We start from the raw sequence: 23250 nt of genomic DNA on the forward strand, positions 1-23250 counted from the left end.
CTTGTAATAATTGTTCCTTCAAGGTGAGACAAAGCAACCATGATTATTCCATAATATAATCGGAGGTTACCGACCTAAAATCACTCCGATAGAACATAACTTTCCTTGGGCTCTCCTGCATGCTGCTTGTATGATATATGTATATGATGTATGTATATGTATATGGGGAATATGGGGAAAAAGGGAGTGGCGCTATAGACGCATGGCCACACGATCAGTTGGTGTAACTTATCATCCCGGAGGCGGGATGCCGGACGCGGGACACGAGGTGGTTAAATGGATCGGGCCGACATTCCTCGGCATATTTTCTGAATATATGAACAAGAAATGTTTTTCAAAAAAAAAGCTAAGCATGCGTAGCATCCGTCAAGAGAGGCACTCACGTATCAAAGGTTACTCTTTTATTTACGATATGCTCTATATTTCCATTCCGTTATTTATACTTGTATCCCTTATTATATTATTGTTCTGCCTTACATACTCGGTACATTACCTACGTGCAGCGTCCCTTCCTGCGGACGCCGTATTTCATACCCACAAGAAGACGGGAGACGCAGTACATCCTGTGAGGCCACACAGCCTTTGCAAAAGCACTCCACACTCGAGGAGTTGCCTCATATCGGTACATTCTTTTAGGTAATTATTTTGGGGCACGGCGGGGTCCTGTCCCGTCCTAATGTTCAGTATTCCAGGTAGAGGCTCGTAGATACATAGGTGTAGGTAATAGATGTCTCATGATCACCTTAGTATATATTTTTATATATCACTTTTGACACCTCGAGAGCTTATGTACATATGCATGTTTTGTGAAGATATTTAGTGACCATTTCACGGCAAGTATGTTGGGAATTATGATTGCACAGGTTGAGTGATAGATAGTATGATAAGGGGTGCTCGGTAGCTAGTACCGAGTACCTATCATGGCCCTCTTGTTGGGTCGTGACACAGATACCACTCGTGGGCGGCATGAGATGTTACCCCGGACGCGGGAGGCCTGGACGCGGGCTAATGATTATCACACCGTACCTATATGGTCGGGCAGCTTATATTTACATACTCGTTATGATGTTGTTTATGATGTAAGCTAGCATGCATTATTCGATCTTATGTACATTCGATTTCTGGTTGTTTCCTCTTGATGCCTCCTTATTTCATCGATATGTTAGTATTATTCATGCCTTACATACTCAGTACAATGTTCGTACTGACGTCCTTTTTCTTTGGACGCTGTGTTCATGCCCACAGGTAGACAGGGAGGTGGCCCAGATTCCTAGGAGCTACTTAGCAGATTCACAGGAGCACTCCATTATTCCGGAGGTGCCATTTTTGAGATATTATTTTGTGTATATATTTGGGAACGTCGGGGTCCTGTCCCGTCCGTATGTCTAGCACTCTAGTAGATGCTTGTACATACGTATGTGTGGGTAGTAGATGTCCCATGATGACATCATCAGTGTACATTTTTGTATATCATTTTTGCAGCCGTAAGGGCCTATGTATATTTATATATTGCTTTGAAGAGTATATGTGTTCAGGTGGGGTATGATGATTGGCACAATGAGTGGTGCTCGGTAGTCAGCTCCGGGTACCCGTCATGGCCCCCTAGTCAGGTCGTGACAAAGTGGTGTCAGAGCAGTTCCGTCCTAGGGTGTGTCTACGAGCTATGTCCAGTAGAGTCTTGTTTACGGGTGTGAAGCGCGCCACAATTATAAACAGGAGGCTGCGGGGCATTTAGGAAAAATGACTGTTCTTCTTCTTATTAGATCGTGCCATAGAGCCATATTATAAGATTTTCTCCTCCCTAATTGTGCGTTATGATTTCAGCGATGCCGGTAAAGAGAAAAGTTACAGCCACCCAAAAGGGCGAGGCTACGACAGAAAGGAGGATGGAAAGGGAGCCACCAACAAATATAGAAGAAGGTAAATCTCATAATGAGGCTCCATCCAATACCTCTCACGCTCCGCTATTCTAGAAGAACAGGAAGATGTTTCTGCTCCAGCTCATATGCCTCCCGTTTCTCCACCAGGTGCTTCGGGTCAACAGATGATCGAAGCTATTCAGCTATTGACATAGCTAGTTGCCGCTCAGGCTCAGCGGGAGAGTATGGGTTCAGGTGACAGGGCGACTAGTGCTAGAGCCTGTAATTTCATGAGTTTAAATCCTCCAGAATTTTTCGGGTCAAAGCCGGATGAAGACCCACCAGGTTTTATTGATGAGATGCTGAGAATGTTGAGAATCATCCATGCCTCAAAATCTGAATCATGGAGTTGGCATCTTATAGACTCCGGGATATGGCAGTTCTTTGGTATAATAACTGGATATCTTTTAAGAAGGAAAATGCGCCTTCCCCAGTTTGGCCAGAATTCATAGATGCTTTCATCCGCCACGATTTGCCACCCGAGGTTCGGAGGGCCAGAGCTGACAAATTCTTGAATCTTAAGCAAGGAAATATGAGTGCTTGGGAGTACAGCCTTCCTTTTAACTCATTGGCTAGATATGATCCGACTATGGTGGCTGACATGGGAGATAAAGTGCACAGATTTGTGAGTGGCTTAGGGCCACATTTGTTCAAAGATTGTTTGACAACTTCATTGCAAGAGGGGATGGATATTTCCCGTATTCAAGGTCACGCCCAGAATTTAGAAGGGCAGCAACAGCCGCAGAGAGGTAAGCGTGATATTGATAGAGGACAGAGCAAGAGGGCCAGATCTGCTGGTGCTAGCAGTGAGTATAGAGAGGGTCAGCGGCAACAGTATTCCAGGTATTCGAGCCAGTCCACGACGAGTGCCTGCTCCTCGATTTACAGGCAGAAGATTTGACCGTCCTATTTATTCTGGTCCGGGTCAGAGTTCGAGAGTTCTAGGTTCTTAGTTTGGAGGTGATCCTAGCTAGCGAAGACCGCTAGTGTCGCGATGTGGCCAGTGCGGCAGATTACCTTCCGGTCAGCGTCGCTGAGGTTCAGATGCTTGCTATGCCTATGGTCAAGTTGGGCGTATGATGCGAAATTGTCCATCGATGAGTGATAGAGTTGGGGCTCAGCCCACAGATCCGCAATCGGTTCTTCCTCGTCTGTGCGCCCAATAGGGCAGACTCCCCAAATTCCGGTAGGTCGTGGTAGGGGCCAAGGGGAAGCATCCAGTTCAGGTGGTACTCAGCCCCGTATTTATGCTCTAGCTGGACGACAGGATCTTGAGTCTTCCCCGGATGTGGTTACAGATATACTATCCATATTCTCTCATGACGTTTATGCATTGATTGATCTGGGTTCTACGTTGTCTTATATTACTCCTTATACTACTGACCGTATTGGGGTAAAACCCGAGCCAATTAAATCTTTCAAAGTATCCACTCCGGTTGGTGATCTCGTAATAGCGAGGCAAGTGTATAAAAATTGTATGCTTGTGGTTTGTGATCGCCAGACTAAAGCTAATTTGATTGAACTAGAAATGTTAGATTTTGATGTGATTATCGACATGGATTGGTTGGCCTCTTGTCATGCTAATGTGGATTGTTGAAGGAAAATAGTTCGATTTCAATTTCCAGAAGAACCAATGCTTGAATGGAAAGGTAATACAGTGTCTCCAAGAGGTAGGTTTATTTCCTACCTTAAGGCAAGGAAGATGATAGCTAAAGGCTATAGTTACCACCTAGTCCGAGTTCATGACACCGAAGCAAAGCCTCCGACTTTTCAATCCGTCCTGGTAGTGAATGAATTTCCGGATGTATTTCTAGATGAACTTGCAGGCCTTCCTCTAGAATGAGACATTGACTTCGCTATTGATGTATTGCCAGACACCAAGCCTATATCTATTCCTCCTTACCGAAGGCTTCTACAGAATTGAAAGAACTGAAGGCACAACTGAAATACTAGTTTGAGAAGGGATTCATTAGGCCCAGCTCGTCATCGTGGGGAGCACCAGTCCTATTTGTGAGAAAGAAAGATGATTCCCTACGAATGTGTATTGATTATAGGCAGTTGAATAAGGTAACGATAAAGAATAAATATCCGCTTCTAAGAATCGATGATCTGTTTGACCAATTACAGGGTGCCAAGTTATTTTCCAAGATTGATCTGACACCAGGGTATCATCAAGTGAGAGATAGAAAAGAAGATATTCCCAAAACAGCTTTCAGAACGAGATATGGCTACTATGAATTTCGGGTGATGTCATTTGGGCAGACTAATGCTCCAGCGGTGTTTATGAATTTGATGAATAATGTATTCAAGCCTCTTTTAGATCTATTTGTGATTGTATTCATTGATTATGTTCTAGTATACTCTCGGACAGAAGCGAAGCTTGCAGACCATTTGCGTATTGTCCTTGGGATACTTCGGGCTCGCGAGTTGTATGCCAAGTTTACGAAATATGAGTTTTGGCTAAATTCGGTGACTTTCTTAGGCCACATTATTTCAGCAGACGACATTCGAGTAGATGTTCAGAAAATTGAGGTTGTGAAGACTTGGCCAAGTCCTACAACACCTACAGAAGTCCGTAGTTTTCTGGGATTAGTAAGTTATTATAGGAGATTTGTGTAAAGGGTTTTCCTCTATTTCAGCACCATTGACGAAGCTAACTCAAAAATTAGTAAAAGTTCAATGGACTGATGCTTGTGAATAGAGTTTCCAAGAATTAAAGGATAGATTAACTTCAGCCCTAGTCCTGACACTCCCAGAAGGGCCAGATGGTTATGTTATGTATTGTGATGCCTCTGGTGTTGGGTTAGGCTGTGTGTTGATGCAACACGGTAAAGTCATTGCCTATGCTTCTTGGCAGTTGCGAAAACATGAGAAGAATTATCCGACCCACGATCTCGAATTGGCTGCGATTATTCATGCACTAAAGATGTGGAGACATTATTTGTATGACATGCATGTTGATATTTATACAAATCACAAGAGTCTCCAGTATATTTTCAAGCAGAAGGAGTTAAATTTACGACAGAGGCGGTAGTCAGAATTATTAAAGGACTATGATGTGAATATTTTATACCACCCCAGAAAGGCGAATGTAGTAGTTGATGCACTTAGCCACAAATCAATAGGTATTCTATGTGAGGTCCCTCCGGAGAAGAAAGAATTAATCCGTGAGCTTCAACAGCTAGCCAGTCTTGGAGTTCGTCTATTGATTCAGGCGATGCAAGTATTGTTATTCGCAATCCAGCTATTTCGTCCTTCGACACAGAAGTAAAAAGGCGCCAATATGAAGATCCCTAGTTGAGTCACTATAGGGATACATTTCTGGAGAAAGAGAAGTCGCCATTTGAAGTTTCTACAAATAGAGTCCTTAGATACCGAGACAGGTTATTTGTTCCAAACATTGTAGAGCTACGTCATCGTATTCTAGAAGAAGCTCATTATTCTCGGTCTTCTATTCACCCAGGAGCGACAAAGATGTATCACGATCTCAAGTTAATGTATTGGTGTGAGGGAATGAAGAAAGACATAGCAAAATTTATAGCTTAATGTCCAAATTGCCAACAAGTGAAAATTGAGCATCAAAAGCCAGGAGGATTGTTACAAGCAATGGAAATTCCAAGTTGGAAATGGGAAGTGATTAATATGGATTTCATTGTGGGGTTACCTCGTTCCCGATGCAAGTATGACTCCATATGGGTGATCGTTGATAGACTCACGAAATCAGCTCATTTTCTTCCAGTTAGAACCACATATCCGACAGAAGATTACGCAAGGTTGTATCATAAGGATATTGTGCGACTTCATGGTGTCCCGATATCTATTATCACAAATAGAGGAGCACAATTTACAGCTAAATTCTAGAAGTCTTTCCAAGAAGGTTTGGGTACTCTGGTAAGGCTTAGCACAGCATTTCATCCACAAACTAATAGGCAAGACGAACGCACTATTCAGACCTTGAAAGATATGTTGCGGGCATGCGTGCTATATTTTGGAGGTAGCTAGGATGATCATTTGCCTCTTATTGAGTTCGCATACAACAACAGTTATCATTACAGTATTCAGATAGACCCACATGAAGCTATATATGGAAGGAAGTGTAGATTCCCAATTGGGTGGTTTAAAGTAGGGGAAATACAACTGATAGGTCCGGAGTTGATTCAACAAGCAGTGGAAAAGATCAAGGTTATCCGAGATCGATTATTGACAGCCCAAAGTCACCAGAAATCTTATGTGGACAACCGTCTGCGAGACTTAGAATTCCAAATTGATGATTGGGTATTCCTGAAGGTATCACCGTTGAAGGGCGTGATGAGATTTGGCAAGAAGGGAAAATTAAGTCCTCGATACATTGGACATTATTATATTGTCCTCAAGGTAGGCCAAGTAGCTTATGAACTGGAGTTACCCCCAGTATTTGAATCTGTCCACCCAATATTCCATGTATCAATGCTCCGTAAATGTGTTGGAGATCCAACTGGAATCGTGCCGGTAGATGATGTCCAAGTTACGAAAAATTTGACTTATGAGGAGGTACCTATTGCCATACTTGATAGACAAGTGCGGAGACTTAGAAACAAAGAAGTAGCTTCAGTTAAGGTCTTATGGTGAAACAATAGTCGAGAGGAAATGACTTGGGAGGCAGAAGAAAACATGAAGTCCAAGTACCCACACTTGTTTCCACCCCCGGAAGAGATTCATGATGAGACATCAGTATTATGAGGTATGTAATGCTTTTATTTTTAATGCTTTTGGTCATATGAGGCCATAATTTCTTGCTATTGTGTTGTAGCCCTGTGAGGCGATGCTATTGTGGGCTGTTGTGACAGGATGATAGCGCCATATTACAGGGAAAACTCTGGCAAAATTTCTGTAGGATTCTCGAGAACTTAACATTCGAGGACGAATGTTTTTAAAGGGGAGAAGAGTGTTACACCTCAAAAAATTTCATGTCATTGTGTGGTAGATAGAAAAATGCAGGGTGAGTAGTATATTAAAGCTAATGTTGACTTAGTAATGTCTTGAGGAAAAGTTATAATGCTCCTTAGGTTGTTAGTGAAGTGCTAAACAAGTGCTACGAAGGTTCCATAAGGATTAGAGATCAAACGAAACGACGAAAATAATTTCAGGAAAGTGGAGTTATAAGACCACTTATACGGTCCGTATAACTTTAGACAGTCCGTATAAACCAAAAGAAATAAAGATTTCCTGGATGGTGAAATACGGTCACTTATACGGACCGTATAAGATTATACGGACAATATAAGGGTCCGTATAAGTCCCGACGGGCTGAACATTTTCCAAGTATAAAAATGTGATCCCACTTCTAATTTCTCATTTTCCAACTTCTCCACTTCTCTCTAAGTCTCTAGAATATTCCACTCACTCCATTGAGAAGAACTCAAGGGAAATCAAAGATCAATATCATCAATTCAAGGAAATCAAGTGCAAGGGAGTTCTCTAGGGTTGTTGGAAGTCAAGAAATTATTTGGAAGTGGAGCTAGGGTTTTTTCCAGGTGAAGTACCTTCATCAAAAGCCCATTCCTACACAATCAAAGGTAAGTTTTATGATTATTTCATGTTATTTAGAATATTGAAGGGGTGAAAGACTTAGATTACGGAAGAAGGTAGAATATAGAGTACAAATATGGAATTTGTGATATTGTTGAATAGTAGTTTGACATGAGTCATAATTCTTGAGATGTTATGAGTATAATCTTGTTATAAATGGTGTTAAGAATATGGAAGAAGCCTTATATGGAATTGAATGTGACGTTGGGTGATAATTATAGTTATGGATGACTTTGAGAGGAGATTTTGAGAATTGAATAATGACTAACTTAATGAAGTTTATTGATTATGATATTGTGGGTGTGTTGTTGATGTTTGGGAGTTGTTATATTATATGGAGAAAGTTATAGAAATAAAGGAAATGCTGCCCAATTTTCGTTAGCTTTAGCTTAAGCTTAAGTATAGTTGCGATTATCTAATCATAGTACGAATTCTCTTGAATGTAGAATCGTGAACATTGGAGTAAAGCGCTTAATCGATAAACTTAGAGCGACATCAAGGTATGTGAGTCTAGTCCCTTCTTTTCTAAGGCATGATTCCTGTGACATGATTCCCTTTATCTTTCTATGACCTTCTTACATTCCAGAAACTATGAGTCTATGTTTATAAAGAGCTCCTCATGAGATAAAGATAAGAGATATGTTATGAATATGATAATGATGATGATGAGTCTACGTCTAAAAATTCTAAATCTAATGATTCATTGACGTTATTCATTGTTGTTACACTCACCTTATAATGCTAGTTCCTTCAAGGTGAGGCATGATGAGTATGACAACTCCATAATGGAATCGGGGGTTCTCGACCTTACGTCACCCTGATAGAGTTTTAGCTTATTCGTGAGTTTTATGCATGTTTTATGATAAGTATATGATGATGAGATTACACCGTGCCTATATGGCCGGGCAGACACCGCTAAGGCGGACGGCATATACACCATGTCTAGAGGGCATGGGCAGACACCACTAGTGGGCGGCATGAGATGTTACCCCGGACGTGGGAGGCCTAGACGCGGGCTAATGATGATCACACCATACCTATATCGTCGGCTGGCTTATATATACATACTCGATATGATGTTGTTTATGATGTAAGCTAGCATGCATTATTCAGTCTTATGTGATATTCAGTTATAGGTTGTTTCCTCACTTGATGCCTCTTTATTTCTTTGATATGCTATTATTGTTCATTACTTACTTACTAAGTACAATATTCGTACCGATGTCATTTCTCTTTGGACGCTGTGCTCATGCCCACAGATAGACAGGGAGGTGGCCCAATTCCTAGGAGCTACTCCGTAAATTCACAGGAGCTCTCCATTATTCCGGAGGTGCCATTTTTGAGATATTATTTTGTGTATATATTTGGGCACGACGGGGTCCTGTCCCGTCCGTATGCCTAGAACTCTAGTGGAGGCTCGTAGATACGTATGTGTGGGTAGTAGATGCCCCGTGATGACCTCATCAGTGTACATTTTTGTATATCATTTTTGCAGCTGTGAAGGCCTATGCATATTTATATATTGCTTTGAAGAGTATATGTGTTCAGGTGGGGTATGATGATTATCATAATGAGTGGTGCTCGGTAGTCAGCGCTGGGTACCCGTGAAGACCCCCTTGTCGGGTCATGATATAAACGGACCTTGATCGGGGATTCGTCAATTTCGAGAGACGGATAATAAGAATTTGTGAAGGTGATATGGAAGATTGAAAAGGGCAAAACGGTAATTGCAAAAGAAAGGACGGGTTACGAACATGCCTCGGAACCTGTAAAACTTTGACTGGCTTCAGATTATGTGATAAAGGTCATATGAGAAAGCGTACGCAATTATAGCAGCATTAAGGCACTGAATCCCACTAAAGTTTTGAGGTTAAGCGTGCTAAGGTGGAAGGATGGGTGACCCCACAGGAAGTAAGTAAGAAATCCCAAAGATTTAGGCATGAAGAGACAAATGAAAAACTGGAATAGCCTAAGTGAAATTAGAATATACGAGATGGTTAGAGACCATAAAAGGCCACGTAGCACACGACAGGCCAGATTAGAAAAGAGACAGAAAGTACGTCACGGCTCTGGAATTTGGATAGGCTTGAATAGTGTCTGGAGCATTTTGTGGGTTAGTTGATACTAATTATATGTGTATATGTATATGAACATGTATGATATCCCATATGTGAAGGCATCGACGAGAAAGTGAAGGAAAACTTATGGTAAGAAATTTTGCTATGTTGTGCACGAGTCGAAAGGAAGAGCTGTTGGTTTATGAAGGAACCCCTCCCGAAGTGCTACAAGACCCGTGAGGTCAATTGAACATTCGAGGACGAATGTTCTAAAGGGGGGGAGGATGTTATAGCCCGTATATTGTACGTTTGGAAATTCCAAAGTCGTCGTGGAAAGTTAAGGGCGAGACCATTCTCAGAAATTGTCTTAATGAACGAGATGTTATAAATATTATTTATGACTATTATTAGTATGGAAATATTGTGAAAGGTTAAGGGCAAGAAGAGAAATTCGCAAAATGGGCCGTGGAAATAATGCGGAAGGTTAAGGACAATGGTAATATTGAGGAATGTCGAGGGGTAAAACGGGAATTTCACATGAGGTTCATGAAAGTTCCAAAACAAGGGGCCATATTGGCCATGTGACAAAAATAAAGAAAAAGATGACCAAGAAGTCATCCTTAAAAAGGAAAAGAAAATTCTAGAAAAAAAAAAAAGAAAGAAAAATCTAGAGAGGGGTGTGCCCTCGCATGACTAAGAGAATTATGTATATGTGGGAGTCATCATCATTTATTCAAGAAAAAGGAAGAACAAAAAAAAAAAAAAAAAAAAAGGGAGGAGAAAGAATGGCCTATTCGGCCAAGAGAGGGAGAAGGCACCCCTATGAAATCTTGTCCCAAAAATTTTGTTCTTCATGTATTTCTACTAATTCAAGGGTGCTCTTCGGCGTGGTATAATTGTTGAAGCAAGAAAATCACTCGTTGGTGCAAAATTTCAACCTTAGCTAAGTGGAGAAGTTATGAAGGAGAGGTAAGATTTCATCCTCTTTTATATGTTATGAAGGGTTTGTTCATGTTATGGTATGTGGAAATAGATAAAATTCATGGAAATATGGAAGTTTGCATGGTGGGTGTGTATGTGTGCATGTGGCCGTGTGAGTGTATTAGTGTGTAAGTGAGATGAGTTGAATTTTATGTTGTATTCTAGTTGTTGTTATGGTGGAATTCATATTGGAAATGAAAGTTGAATGAATTTGGTTGAAGTTGGAAGTATAGGTGTTGGCCGTGTGGTGTATGGAATTGGAATGGAAATGGATTAATTTTGTTTAGTATGTTAATTGTGTGTTGTGATCCTTGCAATGTAAATGAAGGTAAAATGATGTAAGTTTGCATTGAAATGGAATGTAGAAGCTTATGTCGTTTTAGTATGATTTTATGACATTATGGAAATTAAGTGCTAAGGAGCAAATTATGATGATTGTGGATGAACTTGGAAGATGGAAATATGTTATGAATATGTATGTTGAAGATTAGAAGTTTTGGATGGATTATGGTTTTGGTGAAAAATTTGTATACTTTGTATATTTTGTGAATATTTTGTGGAAATGATATGAAATGATTTAGAATTATATTCGAATGATCTTGATTAGTAAATGAATATGAGAATGTTGGTATTGAGTTAGAAATATGAAGTTAGAATGAAAGCTATTGCACTATGTTGGAAAGAAAACTAGTTATGCTATATTGTGTTTCATAATAATTATTTGTGTTGTTGGGTTGTTGTTGTTGATTTGTTGGCGAGTTCCATTCTCGGATTTTTGGTATTGTTGGCCGAGATAGAATCTCGGGGAGGCTATATGTATAGGGGAAATCTTTTGCCGAAATTTCGGTAGCCAAACATGAATTTAAGTTGAACTCTTGGAAGCTACAACTCACAATTGGTAAACATGACCATTTGTAGATTTTGGAGAAAACGGGATTCGAATTTGGAGAAGCTTAAGAAGCGGAAAAGGTATGTAAGGCTTACCCTTTCTTTCTCTTGGCATGTCCTAGATATACTAGGCTTGAATTTGGACCTTGGGGATAACTCTACTCTTCGGAATCTACGTCCGAATTTGCCCCTTTTTCTTTCAGTAGAATTGAATTAATTATGTTGCTAATGGTTGGAAAAGTTGTCTAAACACCTAGAACTTGAACTAATGGGACCCGACTACCTTAAAACTATCACGAGTGATATTAGGAAGTGTAAAATACGTAAATTGGGTACGCCACCTCATTTGACCCGAAGTGGGCCCTCAATCCCCGAGATTTAATTGGATTGTTTTATTTGCCTTATTTCCGTAAGATAATTAGGGAAACCTTTGGCTATCGCTCCGAATTTGATATAAGAATCTGGTAACTCAGATGTAAGTATTCCGGTTGGACTATTATGATATAAACGCTTCGGTACGAATGATCCGACTTGACTATTTTGATATAAGCATTCCGATGTAAGTATTCCGATATAAGTATTCTGATATAAGCATCTTATTCTGATATATGTATGTTCGACATAAGTATTCTAATCTAAGTATTCGGTATAAGCAAGCGATATGAAAACTCCGATATGAGTATTCGGTATGAATGTCCGCGATATGAGTATTCGATACGGGTGTCTCGTAAGTCTTATGTTCTTCATACGATCCGGATCGCTTAAAAAGTCCGAAGAGGCTTATATTTCAAACGCTCATGACTTCCCGGTACTAGTTTGGAGGAACCCGAAATTCATTTCTGAGCCTTCGAACGTCGGTAAATGTACGTATTCATTGAGTCTGGATTTATGTGCATATGGTTTCTCACGACTCTGCTCGTGCATGACCCAATGCATCTTTGCCCGCGTCCGGGCCGGGGCATGAGTTATAATTCTTGTGCGTACTCCGCGGTACGATTCATTGCGTCCGGGCCGGAGTTCGTTATCGTGCTCTTCTTCGCATTGTTCACCGCGTCCCTCATAGGCTGGCGGGTTACGTTATATGTATGTTTATATATCATCATGAGTTGGGAGTGGCGGCGGGGATGGCACATGATGATTACGCCCACCGCGTCCGTACTAGAGGGCGGGTTCTGTTACGTGCACATACGATGCATGCTTTTGGAATATGATGATTCTGTTTACCGTGTCCCTTATCACAGGGCCGGGTTCTGTTACCGCGTCCCTCACTGGAGGGCCGGGATCTGTTATCAGCATATGATTATGATAATGTATGATCTGTTATGCATAATCTATGGGCCGAAAATAAGCATTTTGATATTACGGACACTACGATTTTGACGATTTTGTAAGTCGGACTTCGTCCCTATACGATTTTGATATTCCATTATGCCTCCATACTTCGATTTTGATTACGAATACGCCGTGTATATCTCGTACGTGGGCTCGGGTTCACGGATGTTTGGTATACTTGACGTACGACTCGATTACGATACGTGCCGACTACCCGTACGTACGACTCGATTATGGGTATGTTCGATATAGTTTTGTGCGTTCGATATTTCGTCCGATATATGACCTCGTCTGAGCATTCTGTACGATCTGCTCTCTGTCTGACGTGTGACATCACGGAGCGCTCACGAGATCGTATTTTGCCTCTTCGGACATACGATACCGTAATTGTAAAATAAGCATTTTAGTACTCGACCGACTTACTTACCTTCGTACTCCCTTACGGTATATGGGACGGTATGTACGGTTTGTGTCGAGAAATAAGCGTACGGTATTTTGAGTAACGTACTTATCTTTTAGTCTGTTTGTTTCGGTTATGGACTTTCACCGTTTTCGTATTGCATGCCTTACATGCTCGGTACATTTTAAAATCTTCGACCCCCTGTCTTCGGGGCATGCATTTCATGCCACGCGGTACTCCCGGAGAGGAAGTTATTATAGCGGATGTTCCGGCGAGAGATGGCAAGCTCCATTTTCCCGGAGTGCTGCCGAGTCAGAGTTTGTCTGTTATGATTTCTGGATCTGTATTAGAGACTTTGCATACAGCGTCGTGGGTGTGGGTTGTTGGTCTGTAAGCGGCTTCGTCAGCCGATATGTCGGTCCGTGTTATGCATTGAGTTTTGTATGATTATAAATTTGTTCGATTTGAAGGCTACGAGAAAGAACATTTCTGAGAATTTTGCTATGTATTTTATCCTATTTGATTTAAAAAAAAAAGTCTAGAGTGATTTTGTGTACAGTAAGAGTCTGAGGGTTCGCTCGGCCCTAGGTAAGGGTCGGGTGCCCATCACACCCTAATAAGGTTAGGGTGTGACACTTGCCCTCAATTTTGATCATGGAAAATTATTTTCTTCATGTGTTTCAACTCATTGGAGGGTCCTTATCAACATGGAGTAGTTGTTGGAGCAAGTAAAGCCTTTATTCTTGCAAGAACAAACCCTAGCCAAGTTGTGAAGATGAGTGGAAAAGGTAAGGATTCATCTTGTTTTTCATATGTTATGAATGATGTGTGTATGTTGTGGAGTGTGGAAAGGAGTGGAATTCATGAAAATATGGAAATTTAAGTGTATGTGTGTGTATGTGTGTGGCCGTGTGATATGTGTTGTGTAGAAGGAGTGGTTAATCAATTGAATTTAGCATTTAGGTGTGTTGTTATAATGTGTAGAAAATGAATGGAACTCATGGAATGATGTATGTTGAAGGGCTGGCCGAAAATGTGACTGTTTTGTGTGTCAAAGAATGAACTAATTTTATTTCGTATTTTGGTTGTTGTGTGTTGTGGATTCTATGATGCTAATGAGAGTTTAATGGCTCAAGTTGAGGTTGTAATTGTCATGGGCTGTTTTTAGAAGCTTATGGAATTTTAATGTAGTTTCTATAATTATGGAAATAATATTGGGAACGTGTGGATTATTGGAGTGGTGGATGAATTTGGAAGAAAGAAATGTATTGTTGTTGTTCTTGCGGCATTTGGAAGTTTCGGGTTTCATTATGTAGTGAATGGGCTGATTTGGCTATTTTGTAGATTGTTGGAAGCATTCTTGAATCTTGTTTAAATGGTTTGGATTAGTACGTGAACTTGTGATCGTTGATATTAATGTGAATATATGAAGTTGAATTGAATATACATGAATATCGTCGAATCATGTAGAATGAAGTCATCAATATTAGAATGCGTTGGAATTGAATATTAATGTTGCTAGTTTGGTTGTTGGTGTTGTTGTTGATGAATTTGGCCGAGTTGAAATCTCGGGGTTGGTGTATTTACAGGGGAAATGCTTCCAAAATTTCTGTAGAATTTGATATTCGTTTGGAATTGAATTCCTAAATGTCTTCAACTAATGTTCGATATCTGTTGACATTATGTAAACCTGGGAGAGCCGAGACTTGAGTTGGGTTAGCTTAGGGAGCGACCGAGGTATGTAAAGCTTACCTTTCCTTCTTTGGCATGTCTTAGATATGGCTAAGCTATGATATGTTATGAGCTTCGGGGGTAATTCCATTCTTAAAATCTGAACATGTTTATGATTCGTATTTGCTTCTTGATGTTGGCATCCTTAATGTGGTCAAGTTATGGACCGTATGTCTTTGATACGATTGGATTTGAAATGCTATGTATACGGTTGTCCCGAAAGGATTTTATGTTTGAAAATGCCGTAACTTTCGTAAAAAGAACCGGATGGCTTTGATTTGTTCATAGAAAGTCCTAAAAGTGAGTAACGTTCGTAACTTTCCGAGGCGGACTCGGATTGGTTTGGCATATAACTATGGTCCTTTGATATATTTATGACGTTTGATATGTTTCCGGGTGACGTCTGAAAGATGTTTGATATAACTTTTGTCCCGACTTTCAAATGTCAGTCCACTTACACTATTTTTATTGTAGTTGGATTATGATCCTTATGTCTTTTGTATGACTAAATTACTAAAGTTGCATAAAAGTTTGTTTTCAAAAGAATTTTGTTCCTAAACGAATCCGAAACTACGAACGCCCGTAACTTTCAAGAAAGGGCTCGGATCGCTTTGATATCTTCGCCAATGATTTCATGACGAGTAATGACCTTAATTTTCATAGGCGGGCCCGGATTGGGTTGACGCTCGTCCGTGGGTCCCGTGACTTTCTACGTTTGGTTCTAATGACCTATTTTTGAAAGAATTCAATATGACTATTCTTCCGACCCCCGAGTATGACTATATATTTGTCTGTTGAGTCTGAAATAACGATTCGTATACTTATGAGTTTGATACGTGACTATGGTTTCTGAAGTTTGGTTTGATATGTTCCCGAGTGATATTTGGAAGAAAGTCTGATTTGACTATTGTCTTGGTTTTGAAATAATAGTTCGCTTCAGTTATTCTGTTGAGTTTGTAATAATGATTTGTATGCATATGGCTACTTACGATTCTGCTCGTGCGATTTGTTGTGACATCCTTCACCGGATCCCGGGCCGGTTATTTTCGTGCGCACAATCTGAAGTATGATGTGATTTCGAAGTATGATGTGATATTACCGCTGGGTTCTTGGCCGCGGTATGTGATATGTGATATTGCCCGCTGGACATTTGATTGGGGATTTCGCGACATTGACCGCTGGGTTCCTGGCCGCGGTATGTCGGGTTTCGGAGATGTTCGGAGATATAAAACTTCCGAAGTATGATGTGTTGTGGCGTCCAGATGGAGTGGCGACCACGTTCTGTCCGCCGGGTCCCATTACGGACCGTATGTGGTATGTGATATGATATGTGATGATTTGATGATATGATATGTGATGATCTGATGATACAATATGATATGCGATATGATATGTGATAATATGACGGTATGTTTATGATTATTATGTTATATATGGATCGGGCCGTACGTTCCTCGGCATTATTATACTATTTATGGATCGGGCCGTACGTTCCTCGGCATTCGGTTAATGTCAGCTCATATGATATGTTTGATTTTCCGTATATACAAGACAAAAATGTTTTTCAAAAAGAAAGCGAAGCATTTTGACATTCTGATTATCCTACTCGCCTTCTGAACCCCTTATGTATGATTTGTATGTCAGATGTAAGTCTTTCGGTATTCGGATTATTATGCTCACTTTCTGTACCCCTGACTTCGGTTATGATTTCGCTTTTACGTATTTTACGCTTTTCATACTCGGTACATATTCCGTGCGGCCCCTTTTCTTCGGGGGGCTGCGTTTCATCTGCGTGGTACCCATGAGATGAGTAGGTGATGTTAGCAGAAGATGTTCCGGCTGGATTGGCGAGCTCCATTTCCTCCGGAGTGCTGCCGGTGTCAGAATGTTTTTGTATGGTATCTAGAGTTATGTTAGAGACTTTGTAGACAGTGTCGTGTGTGTGATATGTCAGTTTTGTAAGCGGTTGCGTAAGCCGATGTATTATGGTGCATTATGCTGCAGATTTGTTTTGTAATCGGCTATGTAAGCCGATATATCAGTACGCATTATGTTACAGATTCGCTATGACTACAGACTTTATTTGATTTGAAAAAGACGAAAAGTATGATGTTTTTTTTTTTTTGAAAATTTTCCTTCTGCATTTTGATACGTTTTGCGGGCCCAGTATGATTATATGTATTACAAAAGTCTGCGGGTTCGCTCGGCCCTAGGTAAGGGTCGGGTGCCCATCACACCCTATCGGATTAAGGGTGTGACACGCATGCTCCTCTTCTGATCGTGAATAGACCAGAATATCATCAATAAATACAATGTCACACCCTAACCTTATTAGGGTGTGATGGCACCCGACCCACATCCGGAGCCGAGCGAACCCACAGACTCTTATTACGCACATAAATTTTTTTTTCTAATAAAGATAAAGTACAAAATACAACTTTCAGAGATAATTATTTTCGTTGCTTTCAAATTACATAAATTCTGTAGTCAAACAAAACCAATCACATATGACGTATCGGCTGATGGAGCCGCTTACAGACTGACAACCAACACCCACGACGCTGTCTGCAAAGTCTCTAACACAGATCCAGAAATCATAACAGACAAACTCTGACGCGGCAGCACTCCAGGAAAATGGAGCTTGCCGTCTCCACTGGAACATCTTCTATAATAACTCGGCTCCTGCGGGAGTACACGCGACATGAAACGCGGCCCCGAAGAAAGGGGTCGATGCGAATATGTACCGAGTATGTAAAGCATGCAATACGAGAGAAACGAACCATCGCCCCCGAAACGACGAAATAACGGAGGTAAATACACTACTCGGTATACCAGACGCTTACCTTTCGGACACTGATCCATACATACCATCTCATATGCGGAAGAGGTACGGAAAGTAAGTGGGTCACCGAGTACCAAAATACTTAGTTTGCAATCACAGATCGCATGTCCGAAGAGGTGCAGAAAATACAGAGTGCACCGATAATATCGCACGTCGGACGGAGTGCAGAACGTACAGAATGTTCAGATGAGGTCATATGTCGGACGAAATTCCGGACGTACAGAGTACTCAGATGATGTTATATATATCAGACAGATTACCGAACGTACAGAATATTCAGATGCTTACTTTTCGGGCACAGATTATACATATCGAAATCATATGATGTTCACACAGATACCAGATCCCGGCCCTTTGTGAAGGGACGCGGTGGTAATTATCATATGCCAGAGTCATATATCGTACCTGTATGTGACGTGTCCCGGCCCTCCTGTGAGGGACTCGGTGGATAGACTCATCGATGCATGTCAAAATCATAGATCACATATGCATATAACGTGTCCCGGCCCTTTGTTAAGGGACTCGGTAGGTGAAATCATGCATGTCAGAATCATGTACCATGTATACATAACGTGTCCCGGCCCTCTACTGCGGGTCTCGGTGAATAATCATCAAGTGCCATCCTGGCCGCCATCCCCGTATCATCATAAACATATACAGATAACGTGTCCCGGCCCGCAAGTAAGAGGGAATCGGTGAACAATGCAGTGAAACGCGCACGAGGACATGTCCTGGCCCGGGACTCAGTGAATCAGAATCATACCGTAGAGTACGCACGAGAACATAACATGCCCTGGCCCGGGACTCAGTGAAAGATACATTGAGCTATGCACGAGCAGAGTCGTGAGAAACCATATGCACATAAATCTAGACTCGATGAATACGTACACTTACCGACATTCGGAGGCTCAGAAACGAGTTTCGGGTTCGTCCGAATTAGTATCAGGAAGTTATGAGCATTTGGAACACAGCAACCTCTTCAGACTTTTAAACGATCCGAGATCATACATGAAGAACATTAAAGCTTATAGGACATACTCATATTAGAATACTCGGATCAGACGACTCATATCCAAATACAGATAGCAGAATACTTATGTTAGACGCTCATACCAGAGTATTCGTATCGGCGTTGCCATGTTGGGATGCTTATACCAAAATGCTTAGGTCAGAATATCTATGTCAGAACATATATATATATATATATATATATCAGAATATTTATTTTCGAATACTTGTATCAGAATACTTATACCAGAATGTTTACATCGGAATGCTTATGTCAAAATACTCAAATCAAATCATCCGTACCGAAGCATGTATGCCAGAATAGCCGAACCAGAATACTCACGTTTGAGTTACCAACTATTTATAACAAACTCGGAACATTAGCCAAAAGTTTCCATTAATTATCGTACGGAAATATGGCAAATAGAACAATATACATAGGTCTCGGGGATTGTGGGCCCACCTCGGGTCAAATGAGGTGGCGTACCCAATTTACGTATTTTACACTTCATAATATCATTCGTGATAGTTTTAAGATAGTCGGGTCTCATTTGTTCAAGTTCTAGGTGTTTAGACAACTTTTCCAACCATTAGCAACATAATTGATTCAATTCTCCGAAAGAAAAGGGCAATTTCGGACGTGGATTCCGAAGTAGTAGAGTTTTCCCCAAGGTCCAAATTCAAGCCTAGTATATCTAGGACATGCCAAGAGAAAGAAAGGGCAAGCCTTACATACCTTTTCCGCTGCTTACGCTTCTCCAAATTCAAATCCCGTTTCGTCAAAAATCTACAAATGGTCATGTTTACCAATTGTGAGTTATAGCTTCCAAGAGTTCAACTTAAATTCATGTTTGTCTACCGAAATTTCGGCAGCATTTCCCCTATACATATAGCATCCCCGAGACTTAGCTCGGCCCAATATATCGACAACAACAACCCAACAATCCAACAACACCAACAATTATCATAAAACGCACTATAACATACTCTCTTTACTACATAATTCAACAACTTTCATTCCAACTTCACATTTCCAAACTAATCTCAATGTTTTCACATTCATTACTAATCAAGATCACTCCAATACAATTCTAAATCATTCCATATCATTTTACAAAATATTCACAAGATATACAAAATATACAAATTTTCCACCAAGACCATAATTCCTCCGAAACTTCTAATCCTCAACATACGTATTCATAACATATTTTCATCTTCCAATTTCATCAACAATAATCATAATTTGCACCCTAACAACTTCATGCTCATAATTACATAATTTATAATAAAATCACACACTTTCCGACAACCACTTAACCACAATTTTCTCATGCCAACTAGAACTATTAACCTTCCATCTACATCACAAGGCTACAACAATACAATTAACATAATAAATAATTTAATTCATGTTCCTCCTCCTTCCATGCAATACACGGCCAACACACACACATCCACAACACACAAAATTTTCATACCTTTCATTCATTTCTTCACTCTACCACATGTACAAACCATCCACAACATAAAAAAAAAGATGAAATCTTACCTTTTTCCTTAACTCTACCACTTGACTTGAGTTGGTCCTTGTAAGAATGAGTAGTTTTCTTGCTTCAACAACTATCCCATATTAAAGAGGACCTTCAACTTGGTTGGAATACTAGGAGAAATAATTTTTTTTTGATCAACTTTTTATGGAGCTAATTTTTCATGGCCATGGCCGTGCACTTCCTCTCCCTTTCTTTTTTTTTTCTTTCTTTCTCTCTTGTTTCTTGAATGATGAATGATATGTCTTACCATGTAAGCTCATATATATATATATATATATATATATATATATATATATATATATATAGTTATTACAATCATGTGAGGGGCACATGCCCCCTCTCTAGAATTTTCTTTAATTTTCTTGAAATTAAAGGATGACTTAATTGTCATCATTTTTTTCATCCTTTTTCTTTCCCTTTTTTTTTGTCACATGGCCAATATGGCCTCTTTGGAATTTTCATGAACCTTAGGTAAAATTCCCATTTTGCCCCTCGACTTTTCTCAATATTACCATATCGCCCCTAACCTTCCACATTATTTCCATTGGCCATTTTGCAAATTTCTCTTTTTACCCTTGGCCTTTCCCAATATTTCCATACCACCAATGTTCATAAATAATATTCCTAACAACTCGTACATTAAAATAATTCTTGAAAATGATCTTGCCCTTAACTTGCCACAACTTTCTCAAATTATCCGAATGCATGAAATACGGGATATAAGATGGTTGCGTTTCATCTTCTTGCCAAGGTACTCCCCGGAGGAGCTGAAGTTATTATAGAAGATGTTCCGGTGGAGACGGCAAGCTCCATTTTCTCGGTCTTTGCGCCGCGTCGAGTTTGTACGTTATGATTTACGGATCGTGTTAGAGACTTTGCGAACGGCGTCGTGGGTGTTGGTTGTTAGTACGTAAGCGGCTCCATCGGCCGATACGTCATATGTGATTGGTTTTGTTTGACTACAGAATTTATGTAATTTGAAAGCAACGAAAATAATTATCTCTGAAAGTTGTACTATGTATTTTATCTCATTTGGTTTAAAAAGTTTGACGCGATTTTATGTGCAGCAAGAGTCTGAGGGTTCGCTCGGCCCTAAATAAGGGTCGGGTGCCCATCACACCCCAGTAAGGTCGGGGTGTGACATACAATCACGAACATATCTAGGAACGGCTTGAATACTCAGTTCATCAGATCCATAAACACTGCTGGAGCATTCGTCAGCCCAAAAGACATCACCGTAAATTCATAGTGCCCGTATCGGGTCTTTAAGGCAGTCTTTGAAATATCTGCCTTTCTTACCCGCACCTGGTGATAGCCTGACCGCAGGTCTATCTTCAAGAAACACTTAGCACCCTGTAACTGGCCAAATAAATCATCAATCCTGGGGAGGGGATATCTATTCTTTATGGTCACCTTGGTCAGTTGCCTATAATCAATACACATCCGCAGCGACCCATTTTTCTTTCTCACGAACAATACCGGGTGCTCCCCAAGGCGATGTCTTGGGCCTAATGAAGCCCTTCTCTAATAAATCACTCAGCTGCTCCTTCAGTTCTTTCAGTTCTGCAGGTGCCATTCTGTAAGGAGGAATAGATATGGGCTGAGCATCTGGCAACACATCTATAGTGAACTCTATCTCCGGCTCAGGAGAAAGACCTGAAAGTTCATCTGGGAATACATCTGGAAATTCATTGACTACCGGGACTGATTGAAGAGTCGGTGCATCTGCTTTCAAGTCATGCACACGAACCAGATGATAAATATAACCCTTTCTAACCATCTTCCTTGCCTTGAGGTATGAAATAAACTTACCCCTCGGTGATGCCGTATTCCCTAGCCATTCTATAGTTGGCTCCCCTGGGAACTGAAACCGAACTATCTTGTTCCTACAATCAACGTTAGCATAACAAGAAGCTAACCAATCCATACCCATAATAACATCAAGCTCAGTCATATCTAACTCTATCAAATCGGCCAAGGTATGACGACTATAGATATTCACCGAAAACTTTTTATATACCTGCTTTGCTATAACAGAATCCCCTACTGGTGTAGCTACCTCAAATGGTTCGATCGACTCAGGTTTTATTCCGATTCTACTAGCAACAAAGGGAGATATATATGATAAGGTGGAGCTTGGATCTATCAATGCATATACGTCTCGAGAGAAAATCAATAATATACCTGTAACCACATTTGGTGACGCCTCCTGATCTTGTCTACTCGCCAAAGCATATATGCGGTTCGAAGGACCGCTAGAACTAGAAACTCCGCCGCGGCCTCTACCACAGCCTGCTGGTGCCGGTATACCCTGCCCCATAGGGCGCATAGCTACAGAAGAAGATGAACCGCAACTGACCCGAGGGTCGTAGCCGCACCACCCGGACTACCCCCAAACGGACACTCCTCATAATGGCCTTGATGGCCACAAGAAAAATAAGCGCCCGTAACACGATAACACTCCCCAGAATGATGCCTACCACAACGAGAACACCGAGGCAAAGGTGGCCTCGACTGACCCGAACTCCTGTGCATTTGTGAACACCGAAGCCACGGAGCTCGCCCGGCCCCCGAATACCCCTGCTATCAAATCTCCTACCAATGAAGCGTGGGGGTGCACTCCGTGCTGGCTGAGAATAATATCTACTATACTGCTGAGGCTGCCCGCCTCGAAACTCGCCAGAATACCCAGCTGATCTAGCCCTCTTATGATGACCCCTGTCATGATCTCTATCGGGCTGACGTCCTCTATGTCAGTCCTCTACCCCTTGTGCATATGCCTATACCCGAGCAATACCCATACCGGGCTGAGAAGCCATTATCATACAACTATCAACCAAGTAACTATCCAGCCCCATCACATAATGATACACCCTATCAGCCATATCGGCTACAATAGTGGGCGCATGTCTAGCCAACGAATCAAACTCAAGGCTATAATCTCGAACACTCCTGCCATTCTGCCTCAAAT

This window comes from Lycium ferocissimum, chromosome 1 (genome assembly GCF_029784015.1).
Source record: "Lycium ferocissimum isolate CSIRO_LF1 chromosome 1, AGI_CSIRO_Lferr_CH_V1, whole genome shotgun sequence".
Classification (NCBI taxonomy): domain Eukaryota; kingdom Viridiplantae; phylum Streptophyta; class Magnoliopsida; order Solanales; family Solanaceae; genus Lycium; species Lycium ferocissimum.